Source organism: Schistocerca gregaria, chromosome 3 (genome assembly GCF_023897955.1).
Source record: "Schistocerca gregaria isolate iqSchGreg1 chromosome 3, iqSchGreg1.2, whole genome shotgun sequence".
NCBI classification, from domain to species: domain Eukaryota; kingdom Metazoa; phylum Arthropoda; class Insecta; order Orthoptera; family Acrididae; genus Schistocerca; species Schistocerca gregaria.
In genome coordinates, this window is record NC_064922.1 from 793,517,632 (window position 1) to 793,536,761 (window position 19,130).

At 39.1% G+C, this 19,130-nt stretch overlaps 1 protein-coding gene across 1 annotated transcript in view; it reads left to right on the forward strand.

Moving 5' to 3' along the window:
• The first annotated feature begins 7,979 nt into the window (after window positions 1-7,979).
• The window catches only part of LOC126354301 (activating transcription factor of chaperone), a 50,396-nt gene continuing 39,245 nt past the window's right edge, over window positions 7,980-19,130 (forward strand). The window contains exon 1 of the mRNA XM_050003854.1: window positions 7,980-8,363. The gene's annotated coding sequence lies outside the window, so the exon portion shown is untranslated. The remainder of the gene's footprint in view (window positions 8,364-19,130) is intronic.

Consider the following 19,130-nt stretch of genomic DNA (forward strand, 5'->3'; position numbering starts at 1 on the left):
AAGCAACAGTAAAAGATGGAAGTTTCTGGATGTGGATGGATTCATGATGTTTCTTGATTTACTATACCATATGGGAACACATTACATTGAGCAGAATGTCTGATTATTGGACCACTGACCCTGGAATCTTTGGATTACCATGCTTTTGTCGAGTTATGAGCAGGGATAGATTTTTTGGACTCTCGAAAACTTTGTATTTTGCAAAAAAAAAAAAAAATCCAAAATCCAATGAACCTCATCCTGATGACAGGCTGTACAAAATTCAATCCATGTGAGGCATTTTTTATAGGACTATGGACAGACTTATGTTACCGTCCAAAAATTTGACGATCGATGAATCCATGGTTCAGCGGAGAGGCAGACTCACATTCCGACAGTATATAAAGAATAAAACTCACCTTTATGGAATTAAACTTTATATGTTGAATGTGATGGCTAGAGGACAAATGTAAGGATGTAGAGGCTTACCTCACTAGGGGTAAGATAGGTACTGTCTACAGGAAAATTAGAGAGACCTTTGGAGATAAGAGAACCACTTGTATGAACATCAAGAGCTCAGATGGAAACCCAGTTCTAAGCAAAGCAGGAAAAGCAGAAAGGTGGAAGGATTATATAGAGGGTTTATACAAGGGCGATGTACTTGAGGACAATATTATGGAACTGGAAGAGGATGTAGATGAAGATGAAATGGGAGATATGATACTGCGCGAAGAGTTTGACAGAGCACTGAAAGACCTGAGTCGAAACAAGGCCCCGGGAGTAGACAATATTCCATTAGAACTACTGACAGCCTTGGGAGAGCCAGTCCTGACAGAACTCTACCATCTGGTGAGCAAGATGTATGAAACAGGCGAAATACCCTCAGACTTCAAGAAGAATATAATAATTCCAATCCCAAAGAAAGCAGGTGTTGACAGATGTGAAAATTACCGAACTATCAGTTTAATAAGTCACAGATGCAAAATACTAACGCGAATTCTTTACAGACGAATGGAAAAACTAGTAGAAGCCGACCTCGGGGAAGATCAGTTTGGAATCCATAGAAATGTTGGAACACGTGAGGCAATACTGACCCTACGACTTATCTTAGAAGAAAGATTAAGGAAGGGCAAACCTACGTTTCTATCATTTGTAGACTTAGAGAAAGCTTTTAACAATGTTGACTGGAATACTCTCTTTCAAATTCTGAAGGCGGCAGGGGTAAAATACAGGGAGCGAAAGGCTATTTACAATTTGTACAGAAACCAGATGGCAGTTATTACAGTCGAGGGACACGAAAGGGAGGCAGTGGTTGGGAAGGGAGTGAGACAGGGTTGTAGTCTCTCCCCGATGTTATTCAATCTGTATATTGAGCAAGCAGTGAAGGAAACAAAAGAAAAATTCGGAGTAGGTATTAAAATCCATGGAGAAGAAATAAAAACTTTGAGGTTCGCCGATGACATCGTAATTCTATCAGAGACAGCAAAGGACTTGGAAGAGCAGTTGAACGGAATGGATAGTGTCTTAAAAGGAGTGTCAACAAAAGCAAAACGAGGATAATGGAATGTAGTCGAATTAAGTCTGGTGATGCTGAGAGAATTAGATTAGGAAATGAGACACTTAAAGTAGTAAAGGAATTTTGCTATTTGGGGAGCAAAATAACTGATGATGGTAGAAATAGAGAGGTTATAAAATGTAGACTGGCAATGGCAAGGAAAGCGTTTCTGAAGAAGAGAAATTTATTAACATCGAGTACAGATTTAAGTATCAGGAAGTCATTTCTGAAAGTAATTGTATGGAGTGTAGCCATGTATGGAAGCGAAACATGGACGATAAATATTTTGGACAAGAAGAGAATAGAAGCTTTCGAAATGTGGTGCTACAGAAGAGTGCTGAAGATTAGATGGGTAGATCACATAACTAATGAGGAAGTACTGAATCGGATTGGGGAGAAGAGAAGTTTGTGGTACAACTTGACCAGAAGAAGGGATCGGTTGGTAGGACATGTTCTGAGGCATCAAGGGTTCACCAATTTAGTACTGGAGGGCAGCGTGGAGGGTAAAAATCGTAGAGGCAGACCAAGAGATGAATACACTACGAAGATTCAGTAGGATGTAGGTTGCAGTAGGTACTGGGAGATGAAGAGGCTTGCACAGGATAGAGTGGCATGGAGAGCTGCATCAAACTAGTCTCAGGACTGAAGACCACAACAACAACAACATGTTGATTGTGTCGTCTAGGTTAGTCCTGAGGGTTATTGTATATATGGGTGCCTCACATCAAGAGGTTGGTGGAAGAGGACATTCTAGTTCAGCTGTCCATAAATCAATAAATGAAATTTTGAGGTTGGACATTCATTATTTGCAGATAATTTTATAATGATATCAACCTCGTCCAAGAACTTTGGAGGAACACGTATGTTACAGCAACTCTAAGGAAAACCAAGGAGATATTCTGTTACAAGTGGTTACTTCAGACCCAAAAAAGGAGGAAGTATTATATGTTTATAATGAAGGGGGAATTCGTGTATTCAGATGGAAAGACAAAAAGGAGTACTGATCATCAGCTCAGATTTTACTGGGAAAATAATTTATACCACGACTTGTCGAGGCGTTGTAATTCAAAAATATGAGATGGTTCCGAAGCACAACGAATCAATGGACGGTGTCGGCCATTTCTATCAAACGATAGCGTATTACCCGATTCAAAGAAAGAGTCTCAAATGGACGAAAAGCTTGGAATACACTTTCTCCATTTATTATGTAATGCGTATGCAACATATGACAAATACAGGCTAAAACGAAACCTTTACAACTTTCGTAATTCAGTAATAAAATCCCCACTACTTCCAGTTACACAAACGCCAACAAAGAGTCGACCTTCAAAACGAAATGGATCAACGGACTCTCTGATCATTTCCACACAGAGATTGTCTGCACAATAAGAAAAGGCAGGAAACTTACTGTTATTGCCCTATCTGCACGGATATGCCAGCGTTATGCACAACAACCTGTTTACAGCATTATGATAATGCAGGATATATATTTGTTAAGATTTGATAACGACTGAAGTAAATTATAATTTTTGAGATATGATTTGCCTTTTTAAACAAAATCCTTATTTCAGTTTCTAAAAGACATATGTAATAACTGGCTCAATGGTACTTTTTAATTCATAAATTTGTACATTTCAATTGGACTACGTATTTTCGATGAAGAGTCAAACATAACGCCCTAGTATGCAGGACTACAATTCAGGTCACAATCCCTCTCAGATATGGTGAGTGCACGGGACCGCTGTCTCAGTCATTGAGAAGGTGTGTGTGTGTGTGTGTGTGTGTGTGTGTGTGTGTGTCAGTGGGAGTGGGCCAATACACCCTCCGTTACTGTCTAGGGGCAGGAGGAGCATGCTGCCGAACTCGTCGTATTGAATTGGTTTACTGTTAACCAGTAGACATCTGGATGCTTTTGATCCGATAGTGTATGCATATTGCAGACTGCGCACCACTGGGATGTAAGCAGCCTCACGTACCCACACTTCTCAGATAAGTTTTATAATTAGATGAGGTGTTGCTAAGCAGTATACATCTTCCCAGACTATCTGCGTTCGTTTTTGATGCCGCCTGTCGCATGTGGAACAAAGCGATGAGCTACATCTGTTACAGCTGGTGACTGAGGTGGTGGGCTGTTTTTGTATTTACACCCATGCACTCGTGGCTTCTCCCTTAGCCTCACACTGCACTGTAATCATTCATTCTACAGTGGATGGGGGCGCTATCACTCACGCTGCAGTAGCCTAACTGAGCTTGTAGCAGGAGTACCCTGTACATGATAAGCAGTGGCAGCAGCGAGCAGTGGAGGCTGTCGGTGGTGGTGGCTGCAGCCTAGCTTGAGAAGCGTTGTGTACTCAGAAAGTGTCTCTTGACATGTGTGGTGGTGCATGTTTTGCGACTTGCAATGTTTAATAAACGCAAGTGCATCCCTCTCATATTTCTGTCGTACTGCTACACAATATAATGATAATACAAGAACAAGTTCTATACATTGTGTATTAGCAGTGTGCTGACGTGTTTTTTTCTTTTAACACAATACTGGTAGATGCATGCTATATCACTTAGAGTTTTGGAATTTCCCGCCGTTTTCTCATATTCACTATAATGCCAAAGTGTGTGGAGAGCCATGTTTGACTGTGACGTCATTTTAAGTTACAACTTATAATAATTAAGATAATTGGATCCCACACAGTGAAGGAAACAAAAGAAAAATTCGGAGTAGGTATTAAAATCCATGGAGAAGAAATAAAAACTTTGAGGTTCGCCGATGACATTGTAATTCTGTCAGAGACAGCAAAGGACTTGGAAGAGCAGTTGAACGGAATGGATAGTGTCTTGAAAGGAGGATATAAGATGAATATCAACAAAAGCAAAACGAGGATAATGGAATGCAGTCGAATTAAGTCGGGTGATGTTGAGGGAATTAGATTAGGGAATGAGACACTTAAAGTAGTAAAGGAGTTTTGCTATTTGGGGAGCAAAATAACTGATGATGGTTGAAGTAGAGAGGATATCAAATGTAGACTGGCAATGGCAAGGAAAGCGTTTCTGAAGAAGAGAAATTTTTTAACATTGAGTATTGATTTAAGTGTCAGGAAGTCGTTTCTGAAAGAAAGAAGCTTTCGAAATGTGGTGCTACAGAAGAATGCTGAAGATTAGATGGGTAGATCATATAACTAATGAGGAGATATTGAGTAGTATTGGGGAGAAGAGAAGTTTGTGGCACAACTTAACTAGAAAAAGGAATCGGTTGGTAGGACATGTTCTGAGGCATCAAGGGATCACCAATTTGGTATTGGAGGGCAGCATTGTGGGTAAAAATCGTAGAGGGAGACCAAGAGACGACTACACTAAACAGATTCAGAAGGATGTAGGTTGCAGTAGGTACTGGGAGATGAAAAAGCTTGCACAGGGTAGAGTAGCATCGAGAGCTGCATGAAACCAGTCTCAGCACTGAAGACCACAACAACAACAGTCAGTGGGATACCACACATTTGAATTTCATGCCACCCCATTGTTCTAGTAGGAAGAGGGAGGGAGGAAGGGGAGGGAGGAGAATGACCTTGAATGTGAGGCTGCCATTTTGCATCATAGATTATAGTAACTAGGATAATACATTCGACTTAAATAAACACTGGATAAAAATGTAAATGGTCGGCTTGTCTACATAAGGATTGTAATTAGGCTTTTTGCATGGTTGGTTTGTTTACACAAGGAGGCCAATGAGCCCGTATTTCTGATCCCTGCTCTGCCACACGACTGTAAGAATTTCTTGCCTTTTTACATTTATTAGGTGCCCTTACGGTACAGTTGCCTCTTAGTTTAAACAGCATGTTGCCTATCTACAGTACCATCGAACGAAATGGCGCAGTGGCACACTGGACTCGCATTCGGTTCAATCCTGTGTCCAGCCATCTTGATTTAGGTTTTCCGTGATTTCCCTAAATCGCTTCAGGCGAATGCTAAGGTGGTTCCTTTGAAAAGGGCATGGCCGACGTCCTTCCCCATCCTTCTTTAATTCGATGGGACCAATGCCTAGCAGTTTGATCCCCTCCCCAAAACCAACCAACTATATAAATTACCACTGTAAAACACTTATTCAAGAGCGCCATGAGTTACAACGAGTTCATAATTTGGCTAGTCAAGAATGACAAGAAGTAATCTACTAGTAAACATATGTCTCTCTTCAGTCCAGTTCAGGTTGATTTTTTCACATACTGCTCCAGCTTTCCCTCCGACATTACTTGGACTCTTTGTAAAAGAACTTTCATTAAAATCTTAACCTAGTAATTGTGGAAGTGTGGTTTTCTTTAATTAATCTTATTCCAGTGCTAAATATTAGAAGAAGGAACAATTGCTGTTTAAGTTAAATCTGTTCAAGTGAATGGAAAAAATGAAATTATGTATTTCTGTTTCTTTTTATTTAAGAATGAAAATTTTCAGTTACATAACTTACAAATTATATCACTTCCCATCGGAAAAGCTGGGACATAAATACGAATAGTAGCATCTAATTTTACACTGGTGTTGTAAATAACTGAAACTGTTTAACTGCACAAATTTTAAGTTACATGAGAACAAGAAGTTACTAAATTTCAGAAAATTTGCTACGAAAGTGGTTGAAAACTGTTCAAAATGTTAAAAATTTTAATTTATGTTACTGCAAAGGGAAACACAAATTTATGCATGGTACAGAAGACAAATATAGTGTTAATAAAATGTTGTGTAGTCAACACACCGAATGCTCCTTTAACAAGTACACATGTATGGCCTATAAATTGTAACATGTTGTTGTTGTTGTTTTGGTATTCAGTCCAGAGACTGGTTTGATGCAGCTCTCCATGCTAGTCTATCCTGTGCAAGCTTCTTCATCTCCCAGTACCCACTGCAAACTACATCCTTCTGAATCTGCTTAGTGTATTCATCTCTTGGTCTCCCTCTACGATTTTTACCCTCCACGCTGCCCTCCAATACCAAATTGATGATCCCTTGATGCCTCAGAACATGTCCTACCAAACGATCCCTTCTTGTAGTCAAAGTGTACCACAAATTTCTCTTCTCCCTAATTCTATTCAATACCTCCTCATTAGTTATGTGACCTACCCAGTGGTGGCTGGTAACCGCACATTACAACATATATCTCACTCTTCCAAAATCGTTATGGTTCGTTTAACAATACATGAGGAACACCATTAACCATCATCACTTTCATGAACTCCCAATGTTGCTTATTATCGCACAAACGACTAGTTTGAGCACACATGTTTCTATTATCATATAAAAACACACGTGTCAGTTTCTGCTACTAGTTATGAAACACCGTGCGCAAAAATTTTGCACTGGGGTGCCTCTCATTATGGCACCCCCAGTAACGGCTCCTGACGCTTGGGTCTTTGGGCTTAGACCAGCCCTGATTATCTGTTCACTCACTTCCCTCTAGCTTTCTAACAGAAAAATGCATTATCTATGCTTCAGCGGAACTTCGCAAACCATGATGTGAAGTAACACGACCGCTGTTGACCGGGAAAGATGTTTCCAGGAAAGAGTTCCTTACACGGTGCACTCGGTACTTAACAATTAACCAAGCAGTATTGGTTTCAAGTCCTGGAAATTTATGTGATTTTATGTGCTCCATAGGTATACCCGGTGAAATTACTTGTGCATTAATCTGAGATGCCTCCAAAATGTCCGTTTTTCACGTCAAACACAGTGATCTTGTGCAGCACATCGAAAAAAGGCGCTTTTAATTGTCTAGTACATTTTCGTCAGAAATGTCTTGAACATTGCAAACTGGAACTGTGAGATAGAAAGTTGGGGATTAGACAGCCTCAGTGCTACTTTATGTACAGACAAACTTCTTGCATACCGACACCTCATTTTTTCGTCTAGTTTTGAACGATGCGTGGGCACGAGTTTTAAAGTTATTTTAAGCTCAGACTGTTGGAAGACTTAAAAGTTGAATTAACTAATGAGGGCATTGCAAAATAAACTGGAACATGGCTGAGTACCGCATAAAGCTGTACGTGTAGGAAGTTCATCAACCGACCAGAACTACAATGGTTACACGAACATTGTTGCATAGACAATGCTTTACGTTGCTTCAGTTGCACTATAAACAGCGGTAGGCCATGAAAGTTACACCGGACCTGTTTTGATAGCGTGGTGATATTGCTGTCAATTACAAAAAGTATTTGTGATCGATGATCAAGTCAATACGACACAAACGTTCTACAAAATATGCGGCTTTCAGACATTTGCGGAGGCTGTAAGTTTTCCATTAAACGTCCATACCATATGACGAATAAAGAAAAGGACATTGTCTTAAAAACAGACACAGGTAGCTCTTAAATTTCAGATGGATGTACTGTTTAGAGATTTATTGAGAAAATAGTATTGTCTTCAACATATACATTAAAGGAACCCAAATACAAATCATCAATGACATCATATAAGTTTCTGATGCAACATTGTGACAGGTGGAAGCAATGACATTCGCACAAAAAAGTAGTCCCACATAACAAGCGAAACTTGTATTTTTGGCATGCACTTAAATGTTTCATATAATTTGCTGTAATAATTACACATTTTTCATCCGATCATTTTTGATTTTGGGAAGCTGTTAAAGTAGTATTTGCCACGAATACTGAAGTAGCACGCGGAGGAGGGTCACTACATATGAGCGCTTTAGTATTCATCCACCCATTCGTCCCCATGATACGATACAAGAAGCACGTGAAAAATTTCTCTCGTTCTATATCGCCGTAAAAATGGGGAACTAGTCGCTCAAAAGCGTCGCGCACCTAGTGTGCAGGAGAAAGTTTACGAAAATGGAGTAAGTATTGCCATTCCACGAATTTTAGTGATAACATTATTACTGTGCATACTGGTGCGTCCTTCCGCGTATGCCATCAGGAAGGGTGCCCTCTGTAAGTATGTGTACTTTCGAAAAATTTTATGTGATGGAGGTAAGCAGTTTATAAAAAAGTGAATATTTTCATTATACTAACATGTTACTACATTTCTGTTCGCACTTACCACACATATATCTTTGTTTGCTGCTTACAGTAGATGCGTCTTGTGTTTATGTGATATTATGGTTGCTGATTCGAACCCTATGATTTGACAATATTTCGTTTCAGGCGAAAACATGTTAGTGTTTGTCATAATGTGTTCGTTTTTGTCGCTCTCTCAAAAAAATACAGGCTTACAAAGATTTCGTAGAGTATGGCCTGTTGAATTAAATATAAACAAACCTAAAGGCGTGTCTTTGTATTAAATTTTCTTTGCGTGTATCTTGAGAATACGGAACTGAGTGTTATAGAAACATAGTTGATAGTTGGGTTACTGATACAGGTTGGAAAGGTATATAGAGGGATTTTTATAGGATTGTTAATAATATTCTTGTTGGGTATTAAAAGTTTAAGCAACACTAAATATTTAGAACATAATTCCATTACCTTTAACATAATCTAGGCGAAAAACTCGAGTGCAGCATTTAATAATGCATGACATGTGACGCGCAGTCTTGGTAATTGATGTAATGACAAACGAAATAATCCCGTTCTCAGCCTTCTACTGATATGTGACAGCTGAAAACTGTGTACTTGATTGGGTTTGAAACATGGATTTCTGTCCTCTGTGTGCATAACAGTAAGTCACACCCTAAAGCACAGCCCACATTGATCCAAAGCTGCAGCTTGTCAGGGACATGTCCCATTGCTTTACAGACTCAGTAGAGGTTCACAGAACATCTGTTAACGATTTCACAGTTTTCTGGGAGGCATGTTGTGATTGCACACTTGCCAACACATTACCTGCAAATTAAAATGATCTTGCTTATTACACATTCTTCTCACATACTTTGAGTGCAGCATATATTTTGCTTAGGGTACCTTGTGTCCTTTTTCTTTTTACTGTTGAGATGGTGTAGATTGCTGCGAGTTCTTGTTCAGAGAAGTGAAATTTCATCCAGTTAGTGTGTGGCCAATTGGTTGGTTGTTCTGCTAGTTGTACTGTTAGCTGTTCATTTTAGTGTCATTCCATTGTAACTATTCTGTTATTTTAGAATGATAATATTATGAGCAATCACATTGAATGTGAAACCCTTACTGTAAAAGAGGAGAATGGTTCAGTTGCCATACATTAAAGCATGGGATAGTTATATACCTCTTTTAGTGGATGTTTGGGAGATGACCATATGTGTGCTTCAAACTATCCAGATTTCAGTTGTTGTTTGATTACCCTCAAATAGTGCTACATTCAGGACGCGTGGGAACAAACGTAAACATCTTAGTTTTTGTTTACAAGCTACCAGATTTAAGATATAGAATCCCGGGCACATGGTGTGGAATACACGACAAGGGCCTACATACATAGCTTTGAGTGGAATTCAAAGGCATTCCTTTGATTTTCAAATGTGGAGGACATGATAGTTATATGCTCTTACTTTATACACTGAAATTAGGGCTTCTAATAGTCGCAGCAAAATTTAAAAGAGGGAAATTAACTAATCACTGGGATGCTTCATGCAGAGATTAAAATGCAAACTGCTGTCTCAGTTAATGGGACTAAATCAAAGAATAGCGACAGTGCCTGTCAGGATGCCCATATATTGACAATGTGTTACTTTTATATAGCAAATTGCATGGATTCAGTATGGTTTGGAGTACCTTCCTTGCAGCTGACCATTTCTTGAGATATATATTAGTGCCTAAGGGTTTGGAAACTAGGACAGAATATAATTGTTTTGTTTTTGATTTTGCACATAACAATGTTACTGTACAGTTGAGACATGTTATTTTCAATTTGCTGCTCTGTAATATGCAATCTGCCTAATACTCTCTATGTGGTTAAAAGGAAATAGCAAAAAACAACAGTTTTGAAGTGTTCCCATGCTTTCCGCTTCACACCTTATGACAAGTGCTGCGAAGATTGTTCTGCCAGCATGTAATAAATATAACTTTCTGTTTTCTCCACTTCTACCAGCTGGAACGTCGTGGAAAGGGAATGTGAAGAGTATCATGAAGAGTCACATCCACATTACAAAGTTTCGCGCCCAATACAAATATGTAGTGTCACCATACTGTTTATCAATATGCAGTATAGAAAGAGATTACGGATTTCTCATCACATACTTGATATGTGGTCTGTGATTAATAGGCAAACTAGATCTAAGTTACATGGAGACAGTTACCACAGCTGTGTAAACAATAAGTGTGGATTAAATTATTGATGAGTAAAGATTTCATCCTTATAATTTCTAGATTACTGTGTGCCTGTATTACAATTTATGTTAACTTCAGAAGAAGTTGTAAGTGAAGAATTGCAAATTTTATTCCTGAGAATGTTTTTTTAAGTTGCTAGGTCTATGTGAAAGATTAGTAATCCATAACAATGAAGAATTTGTAAGATTAGTGATTTGGTTGTCTGGAAAGTTGATTGGTGGTGGTAAATAATTTTTTTTTCTTTTTTTTTTTTTTTAATTTGTGTAAGGTTTTATAATGGCTAAAAGAGAACTAGAGGCAGTTGGAATCTACATTGATTTAACAAAAGTGTTTGATTATATTTTATATTCTTGTGTAGTCAGAAAAATATGGTACTACGGTCCCCCCATGAACCATGGACCTTGCCGTTGGTAGGAAGGCTTGCGTGCCTCAGCGATACAGATAGCCGTACCGTAGGTACAACCACAACGGAGGGGTATCTGTTGAGAGGCCAGACAAACGTGTGGTTCCTGAAGAGGGGCGGGCAGCAGCCTTTTCAGTAGTTGCAAGGGCAACAGTCTGGATGATTGACTGATCTGGCCTTGTAACAGTAACCAAAACGGCCTTGCTGTGCTGGTACTGCGAACGGCTGAAAGCAAGGGGAAACTACGGCCGTAATTTTTCCCGAGGGCATGCAGCTTTACTGTATGATTAAATGATGATGATGATGGCGTTCTCTTGGGTAAAATATTCCGGAGGTAAAATAGTCCCCCATTCGGATCTCCAGGTGGGGACTACTCAAGAGGATGTCGTTATCAGCAGAAAGCAAACTGGCGTTCTACGGATCGGAGCGTGGAATGTCAGATCCCTTAATCGGGCAGGTAGGTTAGAAAATTTAAAAAGGGAAATGGATAGGTTAAAGTTAGATATAGTGGGAATTAGTGAAGTTAGGTGGCAGGAGGAACAAGACTTCTGTTCAGGTGACTACAGGGTTATAAACACAAAATTAAATAAGGGTAATGCAGGAATAGGTTTAATAATGAATAGTAAAATAGGAATGTGAGTAAGCTTCTGCAAACAGCATAGTGAACGCATTATTGTGGCCAAGATAGATAAGAAGCCCATACCTACTACAGTAGTATAAGTTTATATGCCAACTAGCTCTGCAGATGACGAAGAAATTGAAGAAATGTATGATGAAATAAAAGAAATTATTCAGATAGTGAAGGGTGATGAAAATTTAATAGTCATGGGTGACTGGAATTCGGCAGTAGGAAAAGGGAGAGAAGGAAACATAGCAGGTGAATATTGATTGGCTAAGAAATGAAAGAGGAACCCGCCTGGTAGAATTTTGCACAGAGCACAACTTAATCATAACCAATACCTGGTTTAAGAGTCACGAAGAAGGTTGTATACATGGACTAACCTTGGATATACTAAAAGGTATCAGATAGATTATATAATGGTAAGACAGAGATTTAGGAACCATGTTTTAAATTGTAAGACATTTCCAGGGGCAGATGTTGACTCTGACCACAATCTATTGGTTATGACCTGTAGATTAAAACTGAAGGAACTGCAAAAAGGAGGGAACTTAAGGAGATATGACCTGGATAAAGTGAAAGAACCAGAGGCTATACAGAGTTTCAGGGAGAGCGTAAGGGAACAATTGACAGGAATGGGGGAAACAAATACAGTAGAAGAAGAATGGGTAGCTTTGAGGGATGAAGTAGTGAAGGCAGCAGATAATCAAGTAGGTAAAAAGACGAGGGCTAGTAGAAATCCTTGGGTAACAGAAGAAATATTGAATTTAATTGACGATAGGAGAAAATATAAAAATGCAGTAAATCAAGCAGGCAAAAAGGAATACAAACGTCTCAAAAATGAGATCGACAGGAAGTGCAAAATGACTAAGCAGGGATGGCTAGAGGACAATTGTAAGGATGTAGAGGCTCATCTCACTAGGGGTAAGATAGATACTGTCTACAGGAAAATTAGAGAGACCTTTGGAGATAAGAGAACCACTTGTATGAACATCAAGAGCTCAGATGGAAACCCAGTTCTAAGCGAAGAAGGGAAAGCAGAAAGGTGGAAGGAGTATATAGAGGGTCTATACAAGGGCGATGTACTTGAGGACAATATTACGGAAATGGAAGAGGATGTGGATGAAGGTGAAATGGGAGATACGATACTGCGTGAAGAGTTTGACACAGCACTGGAAGACCTGAGTCGAAACAAGGCCCCCGGAGTAGACAACATTCCATTGGAACTACTGACAGCCTTGGGAGAGCCAGTCCTGACAAAACTCTACCATCTGGTGAACAAGATGTATGAAACAGGCGAAATACCCGCAGACTTCAAGAAGAATATAATAATTCCAATCCCAAAGAAAGCATGTGTTGACAGATGTGAAAATTACCGAACAATCAGTTTAATAAGCCACAGCTGCAAAATACTAACACGAATTCTTTACAGACGAATGGAAAAACTAGTAGAAGCCAACCTCGGGGAAGATCAGTTTGGATTCTGTAGAAATGTTGGAACACGTGAGGCAATACTGACCTTACGACTTATCTTAGAAGAAAGAATAAGGAAAGGTAAACCTACGGTTCTAGCATTCGTAGACTTAGAGAAAGCTTTTAACGATGTTGACTGGAATACTCTCTTTCAAATTCTAAAGGTGGCAGGGGTAAAATACAGGGAGCGAAAGGCTATTTACAATTTGTACAGAAACCAGATGGCAGTATTTGTATGGAGTGTAGCCATGTATGGAAGCGAAACATGTACGATAAATAGTTTGGACAAGAAGAGAATAGAAGCTTTCGAAATGTGGTGCTACAGAAGAATGCTGAAGTTTAGATGGGTAGATCACTTAACTAATGAGGAAGTATTGAATAGGATTGGGGAGAAGAGAAGTTTGTTGCACTACGTGACCAGAAGAAGGGATCGGTTGGTAGGACATGTTCTGAGGCATCAAGGGATCACCAATTTAGTATTGGAGGGCAGTGTGGAGGGTAAAAATCGTAGAGGGAGAGCAAGAGATGAATACACTAAGCAGATCCAGAAGGATGTAGGTTGCAGTAGGTACTGGGAGATGAAGAAACTTGCACAGGGTAGAGTAGCATGGAGAGCTGCATCAAACCAGTCTCAGGACTGAAGACAGCAACAAGGACAAGGCCCAGGAATTACAAAGTTGTTCATTGGCATCAATCATGGAACAAATATGAAGATTATTGACATAATTATATTTGAGATGGTGGAAACTGGATTTTGAGAAATGCGGAATTTTTTGTGAAGGATTTAGTTACTGTAGGAGCATTAGCACATGAGGTGCCGGAAATGTTATGTTCGCATAGTATTTTTGGCGAAGTTTTTTGTTTGTGAGGTGTTACCATAATTAGATAATCAAATAAGTGAAGGCACATTTTGAATTCCTGGCACTATACCTTAACTGTATAACAAAAGTTATTGACATCTGGTTGTTTATGGTACAACTATCAGTGCACAAGTGTGCCCTATTGCCAGTGTGACAGAATGTCAATCCTAAGGGCCCGGGTTCGATTCCTGCCTCGGTGGAGATTTTCTCCACTTAGGGACTAGGTGGTGTGTTGTTCTAATCATCAACACACAAGTCGCCAAATTGGCGTCAAATCAAAAGACTTGCGCCTGACGAACAGTCTACCCGTTGGGAGGCCCTAGTCACGTGATATTTACATTTAGGTACCAGCCAGTTGAGGCCAATAACTGTGGCCTTTAATGTAATTGTTGTGATTCTTTCTTGTGTATTTTAGGTTCCTTTGGTTGGTACATGTTTCTTTTAAGGAATGTATGATGTTAACCATCAAATAGTGAAGAAAGTCTTAAGACAGCTATAAAGTCTTAAGACAGCTATAAAGTCTTAAGACAGCTATAAAGTCTTAAGACAGCTATAATCCTGCAGTGTGAACTTAACGATGCCTGTTAACAGAAACATGTGACCTTATTCTTGTTATATTTGTGATAGTTGAAAATGGTCATAATGGCTAAACACTTTCAGTTCAGAAAGTAAATATAGACAGTATAGTATGAAATTCATTCTTCCATCCGATACTTGGTTTAGGTTTGAAAGGAGTATATATTTGACTACCTGCTGACTTGCTAGACCTAACACTGGTGAGGATTTTCTTTCAGGGTTTACTCCCTTAGTCTTTGAAGATCCCTCTCCTGCACAAGGCAGGGGTGTCCTCTTCTAATTACCCTCAGGCAGGATGGGTTGCCTCTTCTGCCATATCTGCCATTCCGAAGGTCTCCTGCTCTGCCAGAGATACTATTAAGGTCTTTGCCCTCAACCCAGGGCAGGCTTCCAGTTTACACCCCATGAAGCTGCCTTAACTTAGCCATCCTTTCACACCAGCCTACTGATGTGGAGGATGCCCACTCCACAGCGTGGATGCACCAGGCAAGAATTACTGAAGTGGATGATAGGGAAAGTGACTATCTCCTTTGATCCTTTGAGTTGGCTTATTGATTGTGTACGATGCCACAACCAAGGCAGAACAGAGGAGAAGACTGTCGTTATGGGCGATCTGATTGCTCGAGGTGGTAAAGAAAGACAGAAACCCGGAAGGAGAGAACCTAATTGATTTCTGTGTGAGAAACAACTTAGCCATACACAACACACAGTATCAAAAGAGGGAAAGTCATAAGATAATCAGATACAGCTGGGATGGCAAGCTCAAGATTACGAGTAGACATAATCATCACTGATAGAAAAGCTGGTCAGTATGTTACAAGTGTTAAAATGTACCCAGTGAGTGTCTTAAGTAGCGGCTATCGGGTATTAATTGCTGACCTAAAAGATGTTCAAATGCCAAATCTGAAACAAAACAGAATGTCAGAGATTAAGACTTGGTTATTAAAGGACATAGGAAAGCAAAGAAACTATAGAGCACGAATAATGGCAAAATTATCCAGAACAAAAAGGGAAGGAGAAGAACAGTATTCAAAGAAACCCTTGTTAAAGAAAGCCATGGATATCTGCGGAAAAATGAGTGCCACACCAAAAGAGAAGAAACGCTTTGATGGAATGATCAGGTAAAGACATGAATTAAAGATAGGAACATACTGAAAAGAAATGGAGACCATGAAAGACAGAAAAAAGAAGATAGACAAAATGAATTGGCAATTGAACATCCAGCTCAGGAATACAGGGGAAAGAAACTAGCTGTAAAAAGACTGATCCAGGAAGAAGAGGAAAAGTGCTGGGAACATTTTATCACAAGGTCAGTGGACAACTGTCAGGGAATTGGGAAATTTCTGTAAAAAGTTCCAAAAATGAAATGCAGAGGAAATAGATGATGGTAACTTACATGAACAGGGGGAGGGATTAGGGATGAAATGGAAAAAGTGCTTCAACATGCTGCTAAATGAAGATGGGGACACCACAACTATCAGTGGTTGTAGACTAATTAATGAAGTCCAAACCAATGGACACCCATTAACATGATGTGAGGCAGAAACAGCATTAAAGAGCATGAAGAATAGAAAGTCGACAGGCTTTGATTATCTCAGTTTAGACATGATAAAGATAGCTGAAATGTTAGGCTTAAGTTGGCTATAAAATGTGTTATCACAGATTTTTGAAGAAAACAATTCCCAGAAGATTGGAGTAAGGGTGTCATCATCCCTGTGTTGAAAAAGGCAATTGATGAAAATGTGTAAATTACAGAAGCATCATGCTGCTGTCACACAGCTTGAAGCTGTTAGAAAAGATCATAGAAATTAGCCTTAAAACGATAGTAGAACCTTTGCATGAGGAAGAACAACATGGGTTCAGGAAAGACCGAGGTACTATTGATCTAATTTTTACAATAAGAATGCTGACAGAAAAGTACTGGGAATATGGGGAAAAAAAATCTTGTGATTTAATTTGTAGACACCGAAATAGTGTACGATAGTGTTCCTTTAAACAAAATATGGAAATCTTGCTGTACAAAAAGTATTACAGCTGTGTCCAGATAGGCAATCAAAATGGTTTGAAACAGAGAGATTTCCAACAATGAAGTGACCTACACTGCTCCTGTTTGTAATAGTAATGGAAAAGATCACAAAATCCATCAAGAAAATAGTCAACCAAATGCTCCGGTTCTTGCAGGTAATTGGATAGTATGGGCAGAAGCTGAAGCACGGAAGAAACTTAATGATTGGAACATTACATACAAAAATTTTTGACTAAAAATAAGTAAAACAATGACAGTAGAAATGACCGTCAATAGTCAAGGAACGACGACTAGTATATTTCTAAAAGGTTTCAAAAGTAGAATCTGTTTCCCATTTCAAGTACCTAGGAAGCATGATCTCAAGAGGCAACTCGAGTAAGCAGGAAATACTCAGCACAACACAGATAACATCCAATTTTTTCGATCAAATCAGAAATCATCTTCTGAAAAAGAAAAGCGACAATATACCGCACCTATTTCATACCAGTCCTAACATATGGTGTAGAAACGTGTACCCTACTAAGTAAAGACCTCTGTAGAATTCAGGCAACAGATATGATATTAATTAGCACTATGAACCAAACAACTAGAAAGGACACAATCAGGAATGAGGTGAATAGAAAAATATCTGGATTAAGGTTCATGTCAGCAGTGTCATAAAGAAACGCAGGCTTCAGCGGTATGGGCACATAATGAGTATGAACAGCGGGAGATCTGCCAAAAGGTATTCCAACGCAAATCTCATAGCAAGAAGACCACAGGGAAGACCAGGAAAACACTGGATAAAGACTGTACGATAAGATGTGGAGGAGAAGGGACACAAATGGGAAGCTGTCCTGGAATAGATGATGTATAAAGGCGATGGCGAGTGCTTGTACACAACACCTGGGAAACTGGAATTGGGAAATGATGATGATGGTGTGAAATTCTAATTACCTGCAAGGCATGACTGTGGAAAACACACTACAGAACAAGATATGAGTCTGGTCTAAATTATAACTACAATTCAATTACAATACTTTGTGATTGACATGTCAGTTTTGGGGAGTGGAGTTGCCAGCTCATACACAACATGCCACTTCCTCATCTGATCAACAGTTGTGTGCACACCAAGAACTTGTTTACCGAATTTTGTCACTATGTTCGTGGTGGGGAGAGCAGTCGTTGTGGCTGCAGCAGTGATGTATTTGGTCTCCATCCCTTCCCCTCCTGCCATGTGTGGACAACTGCAATTGGTCCACTACAATTCAACCTACTGACCATGACCCACAAAGTTACTGTAATTGAAGTGTAATGGTGCTTTTATGCTACAACAACTTGTGAAGGTGGGTTGTGTAAACCTCTAGCTTTGGTGCAGATAGTTAAGAGGGAGGGGGGGGAGGGAGTGCCATTAATTTCTGGGGAGTTGATTGATTAAGCAGTATCCTTTCTGGTTGTAGAGGCAATACAGACTGATCTAAGGGATTATTTTGTTTTGTTGCTCATACTAATTCTGATTTTATAATATCTTCTGTGCCATTTGACAAGTAAATTACCACTGAAAATATATGGGAAATTTGTATAATATATGCAGTGTTCTATTTAGATATCTCATTCGTGTAATATGGTATGCTTGCATCTAGCTGAATTTAATTTACTTTTGTGTAATGGCTGCGAAGGAGTCCAGCACCAGTTCACGATAACTTTTCACAAGGTACATTGACTTTATTTATGTACAAGCTACGAACGTTAATTATGAATCAATGATTACCCCATAACATGCTTCTGTGAGATGTAAAGTGTGTATAAACATTGCAAAGAAAGCTGCGCATTTCAGTATTGGAGACGGTATTCTGATGTAACAGCAGATTAAAGATCAATACCAACGTTTGTCAAGCAGGACTCTATATTATATTTGAAAAACACTGGTGTAATCAATCAGATATTAGGTAAGCAAAATAAGATGGACAGCAGCTGTTTGGTCTGAGGATTCTACAACTTTCTGTGTATTTTACTCAGTTTAAATTTATCTATTTTATGCATGAACATAAAGCAGTATAGTGATGGTTTATTGTTGGATTAAGTTCCAACAAGTAGCTTCTCTTTTGTTAATGAAGGGGTTTACTCCGATTTGTTCCACACCCTCACAGTTTTTTCTTCTTGTTCTATGAAACACTATGTATGAGTAGATGAGTTAGGATTACCTCTGTTATTATACTGATAATGTATGATTTAGCCAAAATGTCTCAGTGTATGTGTAGTGTATGGCTATCTTTTAATGTGATATAAGAATGGTAAACAGTTAAATGTAGGGTGTCTGTATATACCAGATCATCAATCCATTTCACTGATCACCGTTAGCTCTGAGATGTAGAACATAGCAGTAGACCAAAGTTAATTTATTGTTGCTTGGTTGAGGGAGACATAAAACATTTGGTT